The following is a 19,822-nucleotide window of genomic DNA, read 5'->3' as shown; positions in this document are numbered from 1 at the left end:
ATTGCTTTATTAGCTTTTACTCTGCTCTTTTTTTTCCCCTCCAGGGCAAAAGAAAAAAAATGTTTTAAATGGAAAGAATTAAAAAAAAAAAAAAAGACCCTTGAAAGCATCATTTAAAAGGCTTCTCGGGAACAGAATCATTTCCTTGAAACAAAACTGCGATTGTTTGCAAGAGGTAAATGTGAGGGGAGGGAGCCCACCTCCCCAGCCTCCCGCTCCCATTCTCGCTCCCACCCCTGCGTGGGAGGAAGCTCCAGGGCCTAGCGTGCAGGAGCCCCCAGGATGGCTCACAGAGCCGCAGCAAGGAATTTTCAAGTTCATGTTTCCAGAAATTTCATCACTGGGAATTTCCAGGCCACAGTTTCCCTCTTAAATAGCTCCGCCTGGCTCGCAGGAGTTTGTCCTTACACCTTCAGGATCTCTTAAAGAGGTGAGTGAGGTGGGAGGAGGGGCTGCGGCCGGCGCCTCCAGGGCCCTGTAGCTCCCGGCCCAAAGCTGCGGTGGCCTCCTCCCCACCCCCCACCCCGTCCCCACCACCCCATTCCCCCCACCCCTTATTTCCCAAGAGGCCTCATATGCCCTTTAAGGAGTTGAGCAGGAGCCCCACACAGGGGCTCAGCAGCCAGATTTGGCCTGCACCTTGCTCCTCCGTCTGTCCTTCCCTGGTGGCTCAGACGGTAAAGAATCTGCCTGCAATGCAGGAGATCCAGGTTCGATCCCTGGGTTGGGAAGATCCCCTGGAGAAGGGAATGGCTGCCCACTCCAGTATTCTTGCCTGGAGAATTCTCTGGACAGAGGAGCCTGGCAGACTACAGTCCATGGAGTTGCAAAGAGTGAGACACCGACTGAGCGACTTAACACTTGCTGCTTCCCTCATCCTTGGGTACCTTACCCTGTCCTGCACTGGACAGGCCACCCTCATTCTGCCCAGATCAACCCTTGCCCTGGGGAGAAAGGGCCTTGGGAGTGCTGGGGTGGTGCAGCCTCATGGTCTCAAACCAGCCAAGAGGTGAAGGAGGCAGGGACAGGATGAGTCTGGCGGAGCTCTGCCTGGAAAGGAAACCGCGGGAGCACCCCTTGCATCTGGCAGGAAGCCTGGAGCTGGTTCCCTCCTGTGCGCGGTAATCTTCCCTCTGCAGCCAATGCCCCCAATTTGTGGGTCAGGCCCCGAGGGTCTGGGGTCTGCTCTGGGGTCTGTGGCCTGGCCGTACACACTGGAAATACTCAGGGGAGTAAGCCCTCCCTACCACCAACCCCTACTCCCCCTACCCCCAGCCCCCTCCCAGCTCCCCCAGACACAGAGGAGGTAACTTGAGACCTGAAGAGAAGATGTTAGTTTAGGGGAATTGATTGTCCCAGCAGAGTCTCCAGTATTTCTGGAAACCTGTGACTAGCCAGCATGGCCATTTAGGGCTATGTAACCTGTGGACCATGGCTGAGAAGCAGAGTGATTCAAAGTCAGTCACTGCAGCTTCACACTGAGCCCTGCCTCCTACCCCTTACTCTTTCTTGATCATGGTATTCCTAATCCCCTGCCCTCTGCCCCAACTCTCAAAACATGACTATCATCAGTTCTGGCTTAAAAAAAAACCTGACACACAAGTTGGAGAACAACTTGTGAGTTTACAATAAAGTTCACGATTGAATGACTGAAATAACTGATGCAGACAGGATGGAGGCTAGTTTGGAAGGAACAAAATTAATGCACGGAAGGCTTCCTGTCAGGAGGTGGCCTTGGGTCTATCCATGAGCATCTGGAGCCTAGAAATCCATTCCTGGCCTTGAACTGAATATTGCTGACATTGGGCTGAATTTGAGAATGCAATTCCTTCCTCTCCTCTCCTTCCCCGCTGCTCACTGTCTTCTCTTCTCGCCACCCTCAACCCCTCTAGATTGCTTTCTCCTCCTCTTCATCTGAGAATCAAAGAGAACTGGGTTAAGTCCTTCCTTCCTGGGCTTCATTTTCCCTATCTGCAATGAGGGGAGAGAGGGTGGTTTCCCTCCCTGTGGTTCTAGGCCAGATCCACTTCCCTGAGGAGTTGCCCAGAGATCCAGAGGACCACCTGCAAGCCCACCCCTCCCTGAGTGCCTGGTCATGCTCTGTCCCACCAGTTGTGTCTCTGAGCCTCCAAAGATGCCAGAAAGGTACCCCCGTTCCTCATGCTGAACTGCTGGGTGAGTTTGCCTGAGCTGAGACAGCCCTTCTATCCTCTGGAGGACGCCTCTCCGTGGTCTCTTCCCCCCACTGGCTTCCTGGCCCTGTTGCCAGGGTTGTGATGGCTGACCCCTCCCCTAGGAGGGAAGTGATTTTCCTCTCCCTTGAAAGCCATTTTCTTGTCTTGGTAGAAGCAGACATCTGACACTTTAAGAGGGAGAACGGCAGGGAGATGATGACATTAAATAACAGAAATTAGAGCTGCAGCGGCTGGCTCAGCCATCTCCCAGCCCCCCTTCCCTGCAGGAGTCCCACCCTCCCTCAGAGGCATTCAGAGGAGCAGCCTGCACAAAAACTGTCCACGTGGCCCCTGGAACAGGTGGTCAGGGCACACAGGGACCTAGACAGCCCAGGACTGCTTCTCCCTGAGCTAGAACACGTAGGAATCCAGGCCTTATCTATTTTATTCACAAACTCACCACAGTACCCTCAGCACCCAGCTCAGAGCTAGGCATACAGTAGGTGATCAACAGTATTTGCTGATTGACTGATTAACGACCAAACAGAGGCCAGAGTAGTCCAGGTCACAAACTGAGACCTGGGCAAGAAAAGTTGGTCCCTGGTCCCTGGTCCATTCTTCCAGTTGTCCCGGCACATTCTGCCAGATTACTCTGTCTAACCCACAGATCAGATTGTCTTTCTTCTGCACAAACCCCTCTGGTGGCTCCCCATTGCCTCCTGACCTAAATATCCATCTAGCTCTTTTGTCACTGTTCCTTCCACTTTCTCCCATCCATCGATCGGCCATCTCCCAGCCCAGCTGAGCGCACCACCTGGGCTCCATTTCAGACCAATGCATCATGGGACGGAGGCACTGCAGGAGAGTCACATACCTTTGGTTGTAAACTTTTGGTTTCACCCTCAACTCATTTCTTCTGCCAGCCAAACCCTTTCCTTCTCAGTCAGCTTATTCTGTTCACTCCTTCTTAGAATATTCTCCTCAAAGCCCACAATTACCATTCCTAAATCTTACTCACCTAGCGTGGAATCTGAGAGAGTCAGTACTTAACAAATGTTTGATGGATGAATGAATGGATCAATGAGGGAATGAATGAATGAAAGTCAAAGTGGCTCAATTGTGTCCAACTCTTTGCGACCTCCATGTACTGTACAGTCCCTGGAATTCTCCAGGCCAGGATACTGGAGTGGGTAGCCTTTCCCTTCTCCAGGGTATCTTCCCAACCCAGGGATTGAACCCAGGTCCCCAGCATTGCAGGCGGATACTTTACCAACTGAGCCACAAGGGAAGCCCAAGAATACTGGAGTGGGTAGCCTCCTTCTCCAGTGGATATTCCCAACCCAGGAATCGAACGAGGGTCTCCTGCACTGCAGGCAGATTCTTTACCAACTGAGCTATCAGGGAAGCCTGAATGAATGAAGGATTCACCTAAAATGACATCTCTTTTGAAAAGCCTTTCCTAGGCTTCAAATTCAGACCTGCACACTCCCTCATCAGAGCTCTCCTCCCAGCACATAATTTCTGGGCCCATAGGATCCCCACATTGTGCCAGGCTGTCTTCAAGCCAGGTGGCACCTTGAACCCAGGGTTTTTTTTTTTTTTGAACCCAGGGTTTGATCCAGCTTTGGATCCCATGCACTACTGTGCACTAAGGTCCCCAGGAAATATGGCTGGCATTAGATGGAATCAGGCATCCTTGGGGGATGAGCCTCAGTTTCTCCACCTGTGAAATGGGCTGCTTACTCTACTAGCTTCTACCTATACTGGCTGCGAGGCCCACCAGATACACTGTCTGGTTGCAGAACACTACCTCATTGGGGAATGAATCCTCCTTAGCTTGGACAAGAGCTAGATCCTCTCACCTGGGCCTGAGGCTGCCAGGGTCCCAGTTCAGGGCTGAGTCCCTCCTGGTTGTGGTGGAAGATAGATGGGGTTGAGGGAGAGAAAAGAAAGACTTCTGTCTCCTGGTCACTCCAGGCCTCCGTTGAAACCCGGTGAGAACATGTGAAAGTGAGTTTGAGGACTGAAGTGTCTCTGGGGACACTCACCCACTGGGCAGAGAAACCCCACCCAGTGATGTCCTTGATCTGTGTGGCCTTTGTTTGCTCCTTTGTCTCCCACTTCAAACTGGAACTCCCCGTTCCACTCTCAGACTGCCTGTTCTTCAGAACCCAATGAGGCAACCTTGGGAAGTTCTGCCTTTCTGCTCAGTGAAGCACTGTGGGGCAGCCAGGCTCATCAGAGACACAGGGTTTTCTAACTAGGGGAGCAGTGATGCTAGAACCTGATGGGCACCCAGGGAATACCTCCCTGCAGCCTGGGCAGCTGGGGCTCTGGGTGTGGTGACACTGGTTCCAGTGGGCTGGCCCAGGATGGCAGTTTGTGGTTGGAGGCTGAGGGGCAGGGTGCACGTGGAAGGCCAGGTCCCCTCAGTGGTGGGCCGTGGGGTCTGCACTGGCTTGGAGCAGAGCCAGATCGCGGCAGTAGTGGTACAAGTCCTTGTGTTCCTGTCCCGTGCAGAGCGATTCATCGGGGTTGGTCTGGGCACGGGTAGATGGGGAAGGTGGCCACGTCCACCCACTGGGCCACCCTTCCCGAGGCCCTGGCCAGGCTCAGCGCCTCCACATGCAGTTATATGTCATGCTGTCCATCATTCTTGCAGAAACCTGGGTAGGGAAAGTGAGTCCCAGAGATGGACTCTGGAATCTCTCTCTCTGCCTCCCTCAGGGGATGAGGATGACAGGCAGGGCCCCTGGGAAACCCGGGTGGCTTGGCCTTCGAATTGAAGCCAGGCTTGGCTAGGAGTTTCTTGAGGATGACCCTTTGTCAGGCACCCCCATGGCCTCTTCACTTTACTCATGTGGGGAGCTGAGGGCTCCTAGCCTGTGAGATGATCCTGGGTCCTGCCACCCAGGGAGGAGTTCAACCGGACCCTGATCTCTGATCATGTGAAAGCCTGGGACTTAGTTTCCCCATTCCCTCACTGCCCCCTCCTCCAGGAAGCCTCTTTGGATGGCCTCACAAGCCAGGCATGGATTTTCTCCTCTTTCCAGATCACTTAACTATTTTTTATTTGGAATTTTTGCCTTTCTACCTGATTGCTGGAATCTTCCAGAAGGTGGGGCCCAGGTCGTCATCTCTCTGTCTACCCTGCATGCCCACAGTCCAGTGGCTACTCAGCGTGATGCCCAGCAGGACTGGCCCCAGACCTACTGTGTGCTCAGCTCTCACAGTTTCACAAAGCCATTCCTCACCTGTCCTTTCATTCCCTCCTCATCTGACCCTGACCAGCATCAGCGTCCCCATGTCACCCTGAAGGAGGTGGGGGCTCACAGAGGGTCAGCTTTGCCCTCAGTCACACTGGCAGAACTGTGGGTTCAGTCTAGAGCTCTGGCCCTGCCCCTCCTGTTTCCCCTGAGGCTCCCTGGAGTCCCTGACAGGGGCTGGGCAGGATTTGCAGGGTCTCTGTCTCTTCCCAGCTACCACCTTTACTTCATACCTTTAGGAAAAGTACAGACTAATTTGTTCCTGGTGAGGGTGAGGCTCTGTCCAGGGTCTTTCTGCTCAGTGACATCAGTGACAGCAGAGTTGGTGGGGAGGGGTCCCCATCAATCACCTGCAGCTGCACCCCAGCCCCAGAGCAGCCTGCAGGGGGTTCTCAGTTGAGAGCTGCAGGGCATACCTGCCCTCCTCATTAAACCCCACACTCAAGACCTCGAACTCCAGGTCCAGTGTCTTTTCCTCAGTCTTCAGCCTCTGACTCAGCAGGGATGTAGGGACCTGGGGTTCAGGCCCCCTGAAGGCCTTGCCTGTGTTGGGGACTGACCCCTGGGCTCAACATAGCCCCCTTCCACCCACAGTCCCTACCTGGGCCCAGTCTAAAAACCTACATGCTGGGTGCTCAGGGCCACACCCCACCTTTCTCTGTTTGTGGAGAACCCAGGTAACAAGTTAGGAAGCTGGGCCTATCCCCAGGAATAGATTCCCAGGTAGATTCCTCCCATTTAGCTTTTGTTCATTCAACAAATATTTATTGAGCATGTCTTATGTGCCAGGCACTATTTTAAGCATCAGGAGTGTAGCAGTGAGCCAAAGATTCTTGCCCTCCTGAAGCTTATCTTCTAGTGGGGGAGGGAGGTGGGGCAGATAGAAGTGAACACTAAATGTAGAAAATAAGTAAACTGTGATGTCTGCTAGATGATGATAAGTTCTATGGAAAAATTCGAGCAGGGTCAGGGTTAAGGAGTACTTATCCCTGTGTGGGGAGCATGTGGGTATGGGGTAATCAGGACTTCCCATTTCCAGGAAAGCCTGTTTCCACATGCCTATTCATTCCCTGGAGATCTTGAGTTAGAGAACTGTCTGTTCCCTGGGAACATACCCTTAACACCTGTTTCTAGAACCAGTTTGTTAACCTTCTGAATCAAAACATAGAATATGGGGCACAGTTTCTCTTTACAGAGAGCCCAGAGCTTGCCACAATTCTTGACCAAAGAATTGTCAAGCTGGAACCCATCCTTCCTCACCCTGGGTCTTGCTGATACTCAGTGGGAGAAGGGGGATTCTGAACACTCCTCAGTAAGAACCATCTCTACCATCACCACCAATACAACCATCATCAACATCACTATCATCATTCTCATCCTTAGCCAATATCATCACCATCATTTCTGATACTCTTCATCGAGCAGCTACTGGGTACCAGACACTATATGGCTCTTCATTGAGCAGCTACAGGTACCAGACATTATATGGCTCTGTGAGATAGATATAATTATCCTCATCTTACAGATGAAGAATCTGAGGCTGAGAGAATCTCAGATAATGTGGCTAGTAAGAAGCAGAGTTGAGATCTGAACCTAGAGATTCTAAATCTATCTACATTTCCCCCTGCTAAACATATCCTGGGACTGGCTCATGGATTTTAATCATACTATTCAGGACTTCTGTACCTTAAAACTCTAGAAGTAAAGTTCTGAGACTAAAGAGTGGATTTATGGACAGCATAGATTTCATCCAAAAGCACTATTTGAAGTCATCTTGACTGAAAGACATCACTCTCAAAAAATAAGAGAACCAGTCTACGGGTGGGCTTTCCTGGTGGCTCAGACTGTAAAGAATCTGCCTGCAACACAGGAGACCTGGGTTTGATCCCTGGTTGGGAAGATCCCCTGGAGAAGTGAATGGCAGCCCACTCCAGTATTCTTGCCTGAAGAATTCCATGGACAGAGAAGCCTAGTGGACTGCAGTACATGGGGGTCACAAAGAGTCAGACATGACTAACACACACACTCTAAAGATGGTTTGGCCAGTCCAGCTAAGGGCCCTCGGGTATGTGGTAGGCTTCCTCTGCAATGATTAAAATTCAGTTTCTTCAGCTCCTCCAAGGAGAAACTGAGACAGAGAGGGTTCATAAGACCAGAGTTGTAGTCACCTGACTTGTAGGTGATCTTGGGCAGATTCCTTTCCCCCTCTGGGTATCAGTGGACCAATCTGTATAATGGGTAGGAGTCAGATGGACAAATCTTCCCGGATGAACTCTGGTGTTCTAAAACTCTGTAAGTCATATTGGGAAAGGCCACAGTCTGGCCATTTTGGCTGGCAGAGGTTATCTAGAAACCTTTAACTCCACAACTGGGCCTGGCCAACCAGGCTGGGTCCAGAAGCCATGGTATGCCTTTTCTAGGTCTGAAGTCTTAGAAGTTCAGTGATGCTCTTCTCTTGCATGTTTGAAGTGACCCTCAGAGCCGTTATAAGATGTGAACCAGTCCCTTCTGCCCTCGGACAAACTTCTGTACACTGCACCCAGACCCTTGCTCCTGCAGGCCAGCCCCTTGCCTCTGCACACCACTGTCCTTTGGTTTATCCTGAGTCCCTTCCTCAACGCTTCCCTCTTTCCCTGTCCTTTCTTCTTTCCTTCCCTCCAACTTTCCACAGAGGATCTGGGATGACTATGTCAGTGATAGTGTGGTTTGAGGGCCCTCTGCATCTGAAACCCCACTCCTCCCATTGCTAGCCTCCTCTCCCCTCCTTAGTCTCTGGGTAAAACTCATGTTTTGGTGTGTATGTGTGGCTGGTTTTTGTTTTTGTTTTCAACTTGTGATAAAATATATGTAATATAAGGGCTTTCCTGGTGGCTCAGACAGTAAAGAATCTGTCTGCAATTTAGGAGACCTGGGTTGATCCCTGGGTTGGGAATATTCCCTGCAGGAGGGCATGGCAACCCTCTGCAGTATTCTTGCCTGGGGAATCCCATGGACAGAGGAGCCTGGTTGGCTACAGTCCATAGGGTTGCAAAGAGTCGGACATGACTGAAGTGACTTAGCACGCACGCACGCACACATACATAAGATAAAACCAACCATCTTGACCATTTTTAAGTGTGCAAGTTCAGTAGTGTTAAGGATATTTACATTGTTGTGCAACCAAGCTCCAGAGCTTTTTTCATCTTGTAAAACTGAAACTCTACACCATTACACAACATCTTTCCACTTCCCTTCCCCTAGCCTCTGGCAAGCACCAGGCTACTTTCTGTCTCTATGAATGAAATTACTCTAGGCACCTCAGGTAAGTGGAATCACATGGTACTTGTTCTTTGGTGGCTGACTTATTTCATTCAGCGTAGTGTCCTGGGGAGGGCTCACTCTTGCCCCAGGCCAAGCCTGCCCTGTCTCCCCTTCTTGTCTTTGCTGGGGCTGTTTTCTCTGCCCAAACTACACAGGCTCCCCTGATGTCACCCTACTCACCCTCCAGTCTGGCTAATAACCTCCTCCTCTGGAATCAGATTGTTGACTCCACCTGATTGCCACACACTGCGTATGCCTCTCCTGTCTCAAATGATGTCTTGCCCATGCTCAACCAAAGGTTTTTCAGGAATCATGTCTGTGTGCCCAGGACAGGGCTGGGCAAAGGATAGGTGACTGGGGGAACTTAAAGCCTTGTAGAAAGAAAGGAAGGAAAGTAGGAAGGGAGAGTGGGAGGGGGAAAGGGAGGGAGGGAGGAAAGAAGGAAGAATTGAAGGACAGACCCAGTGCAGCTTTTGCTTGGGCATGCAAGCATGTGTGCGTGCTCAGTCGCGTGTGGCTCTTTACGACCCCATGACTGTAGCCTGCCAGGCTTCTCTGTCCATGGAATTTGCCAGGCAAGAATACTGGATTGGCTTGCCATTTCCCATTCCAGGGGATCTTCCCAACCCAGGGATCGAATCCTTGTCTCCTACTCTGGCAAGGGGATTCTTTACCACTGAGCCACCTGGGAAGCCCGCGGGTGCATGAAAGAATAGGAAATAGTTCTTTTGGCCATTTCATCTGGAACCCATCTGTGATAATGAAGACCGTTTTGGGCTTTTGACCTGCACTTGGACTCGGAGATGCATCCTGGTGTCTCAGGGGACAGGCCGGTGCCAGGAGCGAGGGCAGCAAGTGGTAGGGCAGTAGGCCTGTTCCTAATTCTCAGGCTTCTCTGAGCCTAGCCTGTATTCCACCAAAAAAGTCTGGACACCTCATGAATTTTAGCAGGTCAGGACAGGATAGTACCCCCATTTTACAGATGGAAAAACTGAGCCCAGGATAGTAGAGCAGGACCAGATCTTGACTCCCTTCCTAGTATTTTCTCTATTCCCAGCTGCCTCCCCGATTCAGCATTCAGCCTCCTGTGGTTTTTCAAAAGGTTTAAACTCTAGGAAAAAGCCTGATTCCCACAGAAGGAGCCAAGAAGGGGCAGGGGGTGTGGGGTGAGGAGAGGAGGCAACGGGGCTGACTTCCAGGCTGCTTTCCACAGTCCCAGCGTGCAAGGCCTCAATGGGGCCCTCAAGTGTTCTTTCTTCTCCAGAAGAGTGGCCATTCAGAGGCTGCTGGCTTTGTCTGGAAGAGCCGCGGCCTGTGATTAGCCCACTCCAGAGAGCCCCCTTCCTGCTTCCCACAATAGCCCCCCTGCTGACAGCCCCCATGGCTCCTGTAGGCCTGCAGACTCCTACCTCCCAAGACCCACCTCCAGCTCCCCCCTTCCTCACCCCTCACCTCCGCAGTCTGAGCTGAGTCCTCCTGGTAGGGACCAGGAGGAGTTCACTGGGTCCTCCTGAGGCCTGGGGGCTGGGACTATTATCCCCTTCTATAGAAGGGAAAACGGAGACACAGAGAGACCAGGCGGATGAGTGAAGGGGTAGATTCAGACCTCAGACTTCCTGATTCCCAGGCCAGTGGGATCGTGTGATCATCACTGCTTCACACTGGAATTTCAGTCCCCAGCCCTTCTCCAGTTAGCCTCTCCTCCCCAACAGGGAAACCATCTGAGCCCCACACCCTACTCCCTTCAAATCCAGGGGTTCATGAGGTGATAGAATCACAGACCCAGACCAACAAAGTGAAACACTGCAGCCTATTTCTCTCCATTTCACAGATGGGAAAACTGAGGCCCAGGGCTGGAAAGGGCCTTATTTGTGGTCACTCAGCTAGTGAGTGATAAAGGCAAAATTAGAAGCCTGGTTTCTTCCCTCCATTGATTGTGGTGGTCAGGATTGGGGTATGGCTACCTTGAAACTCTCCTCTCTTGAGTGGTGACTGAACCAGTCCCCACGCCTCCGACCCCATCAGTTTACATACCCTTCCCCTGGTGACTTTTTGCTCCAGGCTCCAGCCTGGAACACTGGAGGGTCTTAGGTCATTCCTGAAGCCCTCTGGCTCTGGCCTTCAGCCAAGCCTGAGCTGGAGTCATACCCATGGTCCCTGGGCTCACCCCAACAGCCCCCTCTGCCAGCCTTGCAGAAGGGCTAAAGTTCTGGGGTCGCAGGAGGGAGCAGTTCCTGGCCTCTCCACTGGCATCCGCAGTGCTGAGCTTTGCTTTCTGTGTGCCCAGCTGCCCAGCTGCCCCACTGGCTTCAAGGACTCAAGCCCCTGAGAGGGCGTCCAGCCTGCCTGGGGGCCAATGGCAGGCAGAGCAGGTAGAGGGGGAGAGAGGAGGCAGGAGCTGGCAGGGGCGGCCCCGAGTCGGCACACAGTGTGACCGAAGGAAGGGTACTGCCCGAAATGTTGAGAGGAGAGGTGTGCTTCACAGTCAGGCTCAGAGAGAGGGAGATGGAAAGAGAAGAATACAGGAGAGAGAGACAATAACTGGGATGAAAAGAGGTGCTAATGGACGGGGACAGACAAGAAGACAGAAGGACAGAGAGAGAGAGAGAAACCAAACCCGAGATACTGACAGACAGCCCCACTGGTGGGCAAAGGTTCTGCTATGTTCTCACCAGAGTCAGAGTACGAGAGGTATGTCCCAGGCCAGTCACGTAAGCAACTGTGGGGGCCTTCACTCAACCCTAAGACTGGGCCCCAGGGGGGATCTCCTAGTCACAGAACAGAGCAGCATTCAAGCTCTGGGGGAGGTTTCTGGGGAAAGAACCATGAGCTCTGTGTATATGTGTGGGTGGGATGGGGGTGGGGGATCTCTGGCAAAGCTTCTGCTAGCTCAGTCGCTGCCCCTGACACATCATGTGTCCTCTCTGGTCCTCAGTTTCCTCTGGATGTGGGTTCAGGCAGGGGTCTCTGAGGTCTCCTCCAGCCCTTGGATGTGGTCTTAACTCAGACTCTGTTTTTGCCGTTGACTTATTGCTCTTTCCTACTTAACTCATGACCTTTACCTTATAGTCCAAGACGGCTGCTTGCGGGCCAGCCATCACAAGCACATTTCAACCAATTGGAAGAAGGAAGGGCTAAAGAAACCACCCCTCTTTAAAAGAACACCTCTTTGGAAGTCACACTCAACATTTCTTTTTCCATCTTATTGGCTAATACTTAGAACACAGGGTTGCGTCTAACTTCAAGGAATACTGTGAAATGTACAGTACTAGGTTGGGCACAGAATCCATTTCACACAGTTCAGTGATGGTGTCACAGCTCCTCATAGCAGCTTCAACACAGCCTTACAATGTTTTCCTTTGTTTACTAAAGACAGATAATAGTTTTTGTTAGTGAAAATCGCCCTTCATTTCCCTAAACTCATCCTTCCCCTGAGTGTGATCACTGTGGACAGTTTGCTATGTGTTTGTCCATTTCATTTTTTATGTATTTACAGACACACAAACAACACACACACAAAATGTGTACCTAGTTTAAAGGAACATATGTATATATCGTTCTGCAACTTGCCTTTTTGGTTATTACATGGCATTCTGTCTTGGAGGTTCTACCTTGTTTTTTCACAAGGAGGTACCTATTCTTTGTGACAGTGGAACAGTACCTTACCATACAGACTTATCAAAGTTTATTGATGGATATTGGGCTTGTTGACAAATTTTTACATTACTAACAGTCTTAGGCATCTTCTCTGCATATATTTACAAGTGGTCCTTGAGAACAGATTCCTAGAAATGAGCAGAAGTTGAATTCTCTCCTAGTGTTGGGGGTTTAACCCTTTCTGTGAAAATCCTTCTTCTCCACGGGGAAGAGAACAGTCAGGTCAGAGACCCCTTCCCTCCTGGCTTGGACTGCTCACTCCCCCTCCTGCCCTCCTTCCTTCCTTCCCTCCTTCCCTCCTTCCATTTGGCGGGCACAGCTCTGGCACCATCCTCATCTCCGTGCCCGCTGTTCTGGGTTTTGTTTTTTTTTTTTTGGCTGTGCTGGGTCTTCGTTGCTGTGCGTGGCCTTTCTCTCATTGCGGCGAGTGGGGGCTACTCTCTTGCTGCAGAGCCCAGGCTCAGTACGTGGGCTTCAGTAGTTGTGGTGACAGGCTTAATTGCTTCATGGCATCTGGGATCTTCCCTCACCCGGGATCAAACTCACATGTCCTGCATTGGCAGGTGGATTCTTAAACACGACCCCCAGGGAAGTCCTGTTCTGGGGTCTGTGCCATCACCAGAAGCAGTCTCACATCCTAATTGTTGCCTAGGCTGCCCCATCCTTTCATTGACTGGATCCCCTTCCCAGGTTGAGGAGGCAGAAGACACCTCCCATGGTATCCTTCTCTTGGGAATTGAGGGCCCTGCTTCTGGTCCCCACCTTCATTCCTTCCCTCCCTGACTACCATAGCACCATATGTTTGCACCTTCTGAGCCCTGTTTTCCTTCCCTATCTGGTTCACACCCTTCCAGGTCACCCCTGCTGGGGGAGGGGGAGGGGAGAGGATGGGAAAATCTGATCCAAACCCCTCCCCTTCCCAACTCAGGGACAGGGATGGGGTGACTGTCCCTGCAGCCTTGGGGGTTGTGCTTGGGGTGAGTAGCAGCCCCCAGAACCCCAGCCTTCTTCTAGAATAGAGAGAAGGCTCTTCAAGAGATGCTTTAGGCTCTCCCCCTGGAATGGATCCTACCTGAAATTTGAGCCCCAAGGCCCCATGAAAGTGTGACAGATTCCCCTTTTCCCAGGGTCAGGGCCCTCAGCCCAGCTGGGCAGCAGCAGGACGCTGATCGGGTTATTAAAAGATTAGCTGGTGGTTCCCCTCCGGCCTGGTGCAATTCATCAGGCAATGGCCCCCCAGGAGTGATGGATGGTGACAAACGGAGGTAGGTAGGGGGTTCCTGAACCCTCCCAGCGCCACAGCTGGGGAAACTCAGCCATCAAAGAAAGCCCCGTGCAGACTTCTCCACCGAGGTGACTGAGGGCCAAGGAGATCAAGTTTCGGGCAAATGGTTTGGGGGTTGGAGAGTCTCCGCCAAAAACAAGCCGCCCTGTGTGTTGTGTGGGGCCCCAGCCAGGCTGTGGGCCTGAGCTGGAGAGATGGGGGTGGGGTGGGCTTCTCTGATCCCCGGAATCACAGGCAGGAGGCCTGGGGGGTGGGGGAGGCCTGGGGGGTGGGAGGAGGGGCAGGGCCAGAACTGGTAGGAAGGAGGGAACTGCCTTTCCTGGAGAGAGGGAGGAGATCAAACACCTTTTAAAGCAGGTGCTGGGGACTCTGCTCGGGGCCAAGTGCTGAGACAGCAGTACAGCCCGTCATCCCTCCGGGATCCCAGCCAGATCTGGGGCTGGTGCTCAGAGGAGGAGGAGGAGGTCCCAGGTGGTGGGGAGCACTCTGCCGGGAGGCACAGGACTCCCCAGGGTGATCACTAAGGAGAAGGAGGACATACAGAAGGCAGAGGTCAAGAGAACGCTGTGGCAGTGGGGCTGGAGCCAAGCCTGCGGGCCAGGTAGGATTGCGACAGGTTGGGGAGCCAGGAAAAGGTATCGGGGGGGCAGAGTACAAGTGAAGGCCTGGGGCGGGAAGATGGCAGGGATGGTAAGGTCAAGCAATTCTGGGGGATGAGGTTGGAGGCCTGGAGATGGCTGGACTTGGGGTACTTTGGGGAGCTAGTGCAAGCTGCAAAAGGCAGGGGGACATCAGCACAGTTGTGTCTACATACGGTCTTCGTTGGCTTCCCAGATAGTTCAGTGGATAAAGAATCTGCCTGTAATGCAGGAGACACCAGAGACGCAGGTTTGATCCTTGGGTTGGGATCCCTGGAGGAGGGCATGGCAACTTACTCTAGTATTCATGCCTGGAGAATCTCGTGGACGGAGAAGCCTGGGGGCTATAGTCCATAGGATCACAAAGAGTCGGACACAACTAAAGCGACTGAGCACATAGGGTTTGCAAGTGGGCAAGAGACTGATGGAGAGCCCTGTCCTGTAGTCAGCAGGGAACGAGGAAGGAGAACTTGGGATCTGCCCAGTAGTCGGTGTCCTGAGTGAGGAAGGAGCGTAGCACAAAGCCCACATCTCAAGACCAGACCACAGTGGTACCATCCTAGGGAGGATGTGCTAGGAAGGGAGAATCCAGGCCTCTAAAGCTGGGGGAATCTTCATGGCCTTTTGACCAGTCCTCCTCTGAAGGCAGGGAGCCCTCTGCAGCATCTTGATGTTACTAGCCGATTCTTGATTGCCTCCTCTTGTGGTGGGCTCACTACTCTGTGAGATTAAGAAACCTACCTTTGTCTTGAGCTGAAATCTGCCTCCCTGCCTTCCCTCCTCTGAACCAGTTCTAGCCTAGCACTCTGGGAGGGGAAGAACAACTGCTCCCCTGCAAGAACTGGCTGCCCGCCTTCCCACCAGTGTCCACACTCAGGCCAGAGGACTCTGGCTCCAACCCCTCATGCTGTGGTGATGCTATTGGTGAGGGGGCAGGAGAATTCCAAGAAAGGCATTTCAGATGATGCTACTGATGCTCCCATGTGGCAAGGGAGGTAGGAGTCGAGAGCTATCCACGCTTTCCCATCATGAGCTGAGCAGCCGGTAACCCTGCCTTCCAACCACTGAATGGGGTCAGGCTAGGTCTGGAGCCAGGATTAGGCACTTGCGTGTGCCGGGGGCAGTTCAGTATGTGTGTGTGTGTGAGTGAGGGCACTGTGTAGATGGGGACAGACCCAGAGCTCATAGATCCACATGGGGTTGAACCCGCCTTGGCTGCTTATCCACACGGTCATAGGGGGCTGGGCTGCACAGGCAGGGACATGGGCCGTCCCCCTACCCCTGGACTGAAGCACTCCTTGGCCATTGTCTGCTGTGCTGCTGGAGACTGGGGTGTTGCTGAGGCTCTGGGGTGTTACTGAGGTTTGGGTGCTGCAGAAATTTTGGGGGTGCAGTTGGACTTCCAAGGCAAAAGCTGGGATGGGAGTGTGGTGAGCAGTGAGGGGTCTCTGGGCCTTTAGAACCTACCCACCATGGTTTTGACCATCTTGCCCCACCCATGCCTGATTTGCCAGAGTTTGAGGGTCCTCTGAAAGTGGCTGGGGTTCTCGGGTGTTTTAGATGTTCTGGCGTGTTACTGACGTTCTGGGGGCTCATAGAGGGTTGACACTGGGTTCTGGGAGTTCTTGTGGTGTTACTAAAGTTCTGGGGATATTGCTGAGATGCTGAGTGGGGGGCTCTGGAGGAACTGCAGGTCCTTGGGGGTGTGTCTGAGGTTCTTCCTCATGCCTTCCGCCCCACTGTCAGTTCCTTTTAAGCTTAGCACTTTGCCTTTTAAGGATTTTGATAACCATGGGCTGCTGAAGGCACACACGTGGGCCTGTGTTCCTGGACGCAAAAATTCCTCAGATTTAATCAACTTGAACAAAAACACGGAGAGGAAGGAAGCCCTGTCCTGAGATCTGCATGGGCCAACTCCAGCGCAAGGGGCAGGGCCGGGCAGTTCAGTGCCAAGCCCAGATGGCAGATGATTTTTGTCTGCTCAAGCCCAGAAGCTTTTGGTGACCCCCTCTCAGCATGAACACCCCCAGATCTGTATTCAGTTGGGAGCCCTATTGGCCTGGGCTGTTCCTTGGGTATTGGCATTGGCCTCATCTGAGTGTGCCAGGCATCTCCGAACACTGCTCTGCACTGTCCTTGCCTCTCAAATTCCCCTTCTCAATTCTCCTATGACATAACTCATCTTTGCTGCCATCGCTGACCCTGTCTGATCTCAAGGCCTCACTCCAGGCACCCTCCTCCAGGAAGCCTCCAAGACTGCTCAAGTGTTAGTCACTCAGTCACATCCAACTCTTTGTGACCCCATGGACTGCAGCCTGCTAGGCTTCATCCATGGGATTCTCCAGGCAAGAATACTGGAGTGGGTTGCCATTTCCCCCTCCAAGGCATCTTCCCGACCCAGGGCTGAACCCAGGTCTCCTGCATTGCAGGCTGATACTTTACTGTCTGAGCCTCTGGGCTTCTGGGCCTCGCTCCAGGCCCCCTCCTCCAGGAAGCCTCCAAGGCTGCTCAGACCATCTCTTTATTCTTCCTCCCCTCTTCTCCCTTCTCCAGGATTTCACTGTCTGTCTTCCAACTACCTCCACTCAACATCCCTCCCTCTCCTGAGGGCAGGTGCCGGTCTCCGACTCTTCTGGATAGAGTTCCCCTATACAGCCAACCCCAGAGGGCCTGCCCTCTCCTCTGCCTCCAGGCCTTTGGGAGAATTCAGCAGCATGTCATTGCCACCTTTCTCTTCTCACCAGCTCGCAATCTGACTGGGTGGCATCCTTCCTAACACCTCAGTGATAACCTTCCATTTCACAGATGTGAGTTCTCCTACCTTCAAGCTGGGGTGGTGCTTTGGGCTCAAGAAGTGGGGTCCCCTTCCCAGCCTGAGCTCCGCAACCACCCGGTAGCCATGGATCTTCAACCCAGCCTGCTTCCCTGCCCCCACCAGCGTGGAAGCCACTCCACTGGGGGGCCAAGAGGGTGGGTGGGTGGAAGAAAATGGGGTACCCTGGGCAATTGCAGCCGCTCTCTGTGGCTTTGACCTTCTTACTACAACCAGTGCTTGGTGTGCTGGCTCCACATTCCTGGGCCATGAAGTCATTGAGGGCAGGGAGCGGGGGCCTTGGAGAGAGGAGAGAGCCCACAATCAAAGAATCTCCTGGCTGGATAACCTGCCCCATCCTGGGAGAGAGGCAGGGTTGAGACTCAGAGAAGCCAAGGGAATCACTCACGGTCACACAGCCCATCCCAGGGCTCAAATCCAGGTAGGTTGCCTGCCCAACCAGGGCACTTCTCCCTGCCATGTAGAAACCCAGCTCTTTTCTTCTGGACCTGCTTCCTACCATTTTCAGCCTGGCCCTGAATAGGGGAACTGGGCAGAAGGCTGCCCCCTCTCTCCACTGTGCCCGGACCTGGGGAGAGAGGCAAAGCTCATCATTTCCTTACCTCTGCTTAGGGCCTTCCTGAAAGTAGTCTCCGCATTCTCTGCATGGGCACCGGGCTAGCCCTGGGAGAAGGCACGGTCTCCACTTGAGGTCTCTTTGGAAACAGAGCAGGCTTTGGGTCAGGGAAGGGCGCTATGGGGAAGGGGCTAAGCCTGGACCTTGTAGCTTGGGCCCCTCCCTGCTGTTCTGGCTACAGCCCCTGAGGCTGATGGAGGCCCCTCCAGGCAGCGTGAATGCCTTTCCTCAGTGCCCATCTGGGTGCCCACCTTTGTTCAGGTGTCTGCTCAAACATCACCTTCTCACCTGGGCCTGTCCTCAGCATCCTGCCGAAAATAGCCTGCTTCTGTCTGTCTGTCTCTCCTCTCTCTTCTCACTTTATTTTCCCTTTCAGCATACCTGACACATGTTCTCTCTCCCTGCCCCCACTACACATGAGGGTCCCTGGGGTGCAGGACTTTCTCTGTCTTGCTCACTGCTCTATTCTCAGCATGGAGAACCTTGCCTGGCACGTAATTGGCCTGCAGTTAGAGCTGTTGAATGAAGGAGGGGATGAACAAACCAGACTGGGAAGGCAGATTCAGGCTCCCTGTAGGGTAGGAGGCAGTTTCTGATGGGCATTTATCCAGCTCCGAACTTCTCTACCTGGTAGAGCAAGTGAGCTCCCCAGCACAGACTGGAATCCAGTTGTTGGAGGAATCAGGAGGGGGATTTAACATCAGAGAGTTAGTTGTTCCCTAAAAGATCCCCTGGAGGAGGGCATGGCAACCCAGTCTGGTATTCTTACCTGGAGAATCCCGCAGACAGTGGGCAGACAGTGGGAGAATCCCATAGACAGTCCATAGGGTCGCAAAGAGTCGGACACTACTGAAGCAACCTAGCAGGCATGCATGCAAGCTTCGGGTCTAAGACTCCTGAACAGTGAAGGGAAGGTGGGCTCGGTGCTGGAGCACAGCGCTCTGGAAAGCTGCCTGGGGAAACAGCAGCCTGCTCGAGACAGGCCCGTGGAGGAGTCACGGTCACCAGAACAGGCAGCAAGCCAAACCCAGTTTAGATAGTCTGTGTGGCCCCAGTGTACTGTGCATCAGGGGAAGGAGGGCAGAGGAGCAGAGACCCAGCTCAGTCCTTAGGAGATCGTAGCGGGGCCTGGGAGGCAGGATTCACCCCCAAATGCCTGGAATCAGATGGGCAGTGTGGGCTCCTGCGTTGCATCAAAGTTCAGGTTCAGCTCTGAGTCAGCAAGATTCTGACGTCTCTGTGGGGGAGGGGAGGGGTGGCCAGAGCCCTCTTCCTGGAAGAGGGGCCATCGGGAAGGAGAGGGAGGAGCCAAGGCCAACAGAGCAAAATCATGTCCTAATTCTGGAAGGCTTGGTGGGCCTGGCTACAGAATTTGGAAGGAGAGCTTTTAGGATCTCAAGCTCTGACCCTTCTGAGCATCACTGTTCCCTCTATCAGGAACACGCTTCCCTCCAGCCCACCCAACCCATCCTTTCAGATTAAATTCAGTTTCTTGTGTACGTCAGGGCAATCTATGTTCTCTTTGTAACTTTCAGATTCGAGCTTATTTACCACCTCCTCCTAAACTTCTGTGTCCTCCTAAACTGTAGATTCTCCTGTCACAAGGCCCCAGACAGTTCTGGCACTTCATAGGTGTTCAGTGAATGTGTGTTAAAACAATAAGTAGATAAATGTCCTTTTCTGTGCTTGTTGAATGAATGCCTTAGCTGGGTAAGGCAGTGGGGGCCCAGGCACCTGTGGGGTATTGAAAGGACAGGGACCCTCAAAAATTCAGGGAGCGGGTCTGATTCCCACCCAGGAGTAGGGTCCTGAGAACCCCTCTCTGCCTCGTCTGTATCTTGCTGTACTCCCACCACGGTTGGGAACCAGGAAGGGGAGAGGAACCCCCACTCCTGCCTTCCTTACCCACATCCCACACTCCGGGAGGAACAGGAGGCAGGCAGGGCTCTTGCCTACCCGTGGGTCTGCTTTGAGTTTAAAGGACTAATTTCTGCCTTGTGGGGGTGAGTTATCTCCTTGTGAAATCAAGTTGGAGAAACAAAAAGGTTTTACC

The 19,822-nt window shown here is 52.9% G+C and overlaps 1 protein-coding gene and 1 long non-coding RNA gene across 4 annotated transcripts in view; one reads left to right on the top strand and one right to left on the bottom strand.

The window, feature by feature from the left end:
- Positions 1-313: 313 nt before the first annotated feature.
- The window catches only part of STRA6 (signaling receptor and transporter of retinol STRA6), a 42,947-nt gene continuing 23,438 nt past the window's right edge, over positions 314-19,822 (top strand). Inside the window, exon 1 of one of the 3 annotated variants that reach the window (XM_043490043.1) lies at positions 314-430. The gene's annotated coding sequence lies outside the window, so the exon portion shown is untranslated. Of the gene's footprint in view, positions 431-14,150; positions 14,284-17,443; positions 17,575-19,822 lie in introns of those variants that run through there. The other 2 variants (XM_043490044.1, XM_043490042.1) reach the window with 2 other exon arrangements.
- Positions 14,140-18,954, bottom strand: LOC122455138. Its single transcript, XR_006273595.1, has 3 exons — positions 18,539-18,954; positions 17,756-17,848; positions 14,140-14,202 (listed from the first exon to the last, which is right to left on the bottom strand). It is a non-coding gene; the product is annotated as an uncharacterized LOC122455138 (long non-coding RNA).

Source organism: Cervus canadensis, chromosome 17, assembly GCF_019320065.1.
Source record: "Cervus canadensis isolate Bull #8, Minnesota chromosome 17, ASM1932006v1, whole genome shotgun sequence".
Classification (NCBI taxonomy): domain Eukaryota; kingdom Metazoa; phylum Chordata; class Mammalia; order Artiodactyla; family Cervidae; genus Cervus; species Cervus canadensis.
The sequence above is the reverse complement of the archived record's forward strand: the minus strand, read 5'-3'. Positions and strand labels throughout refer to the sequence as shown.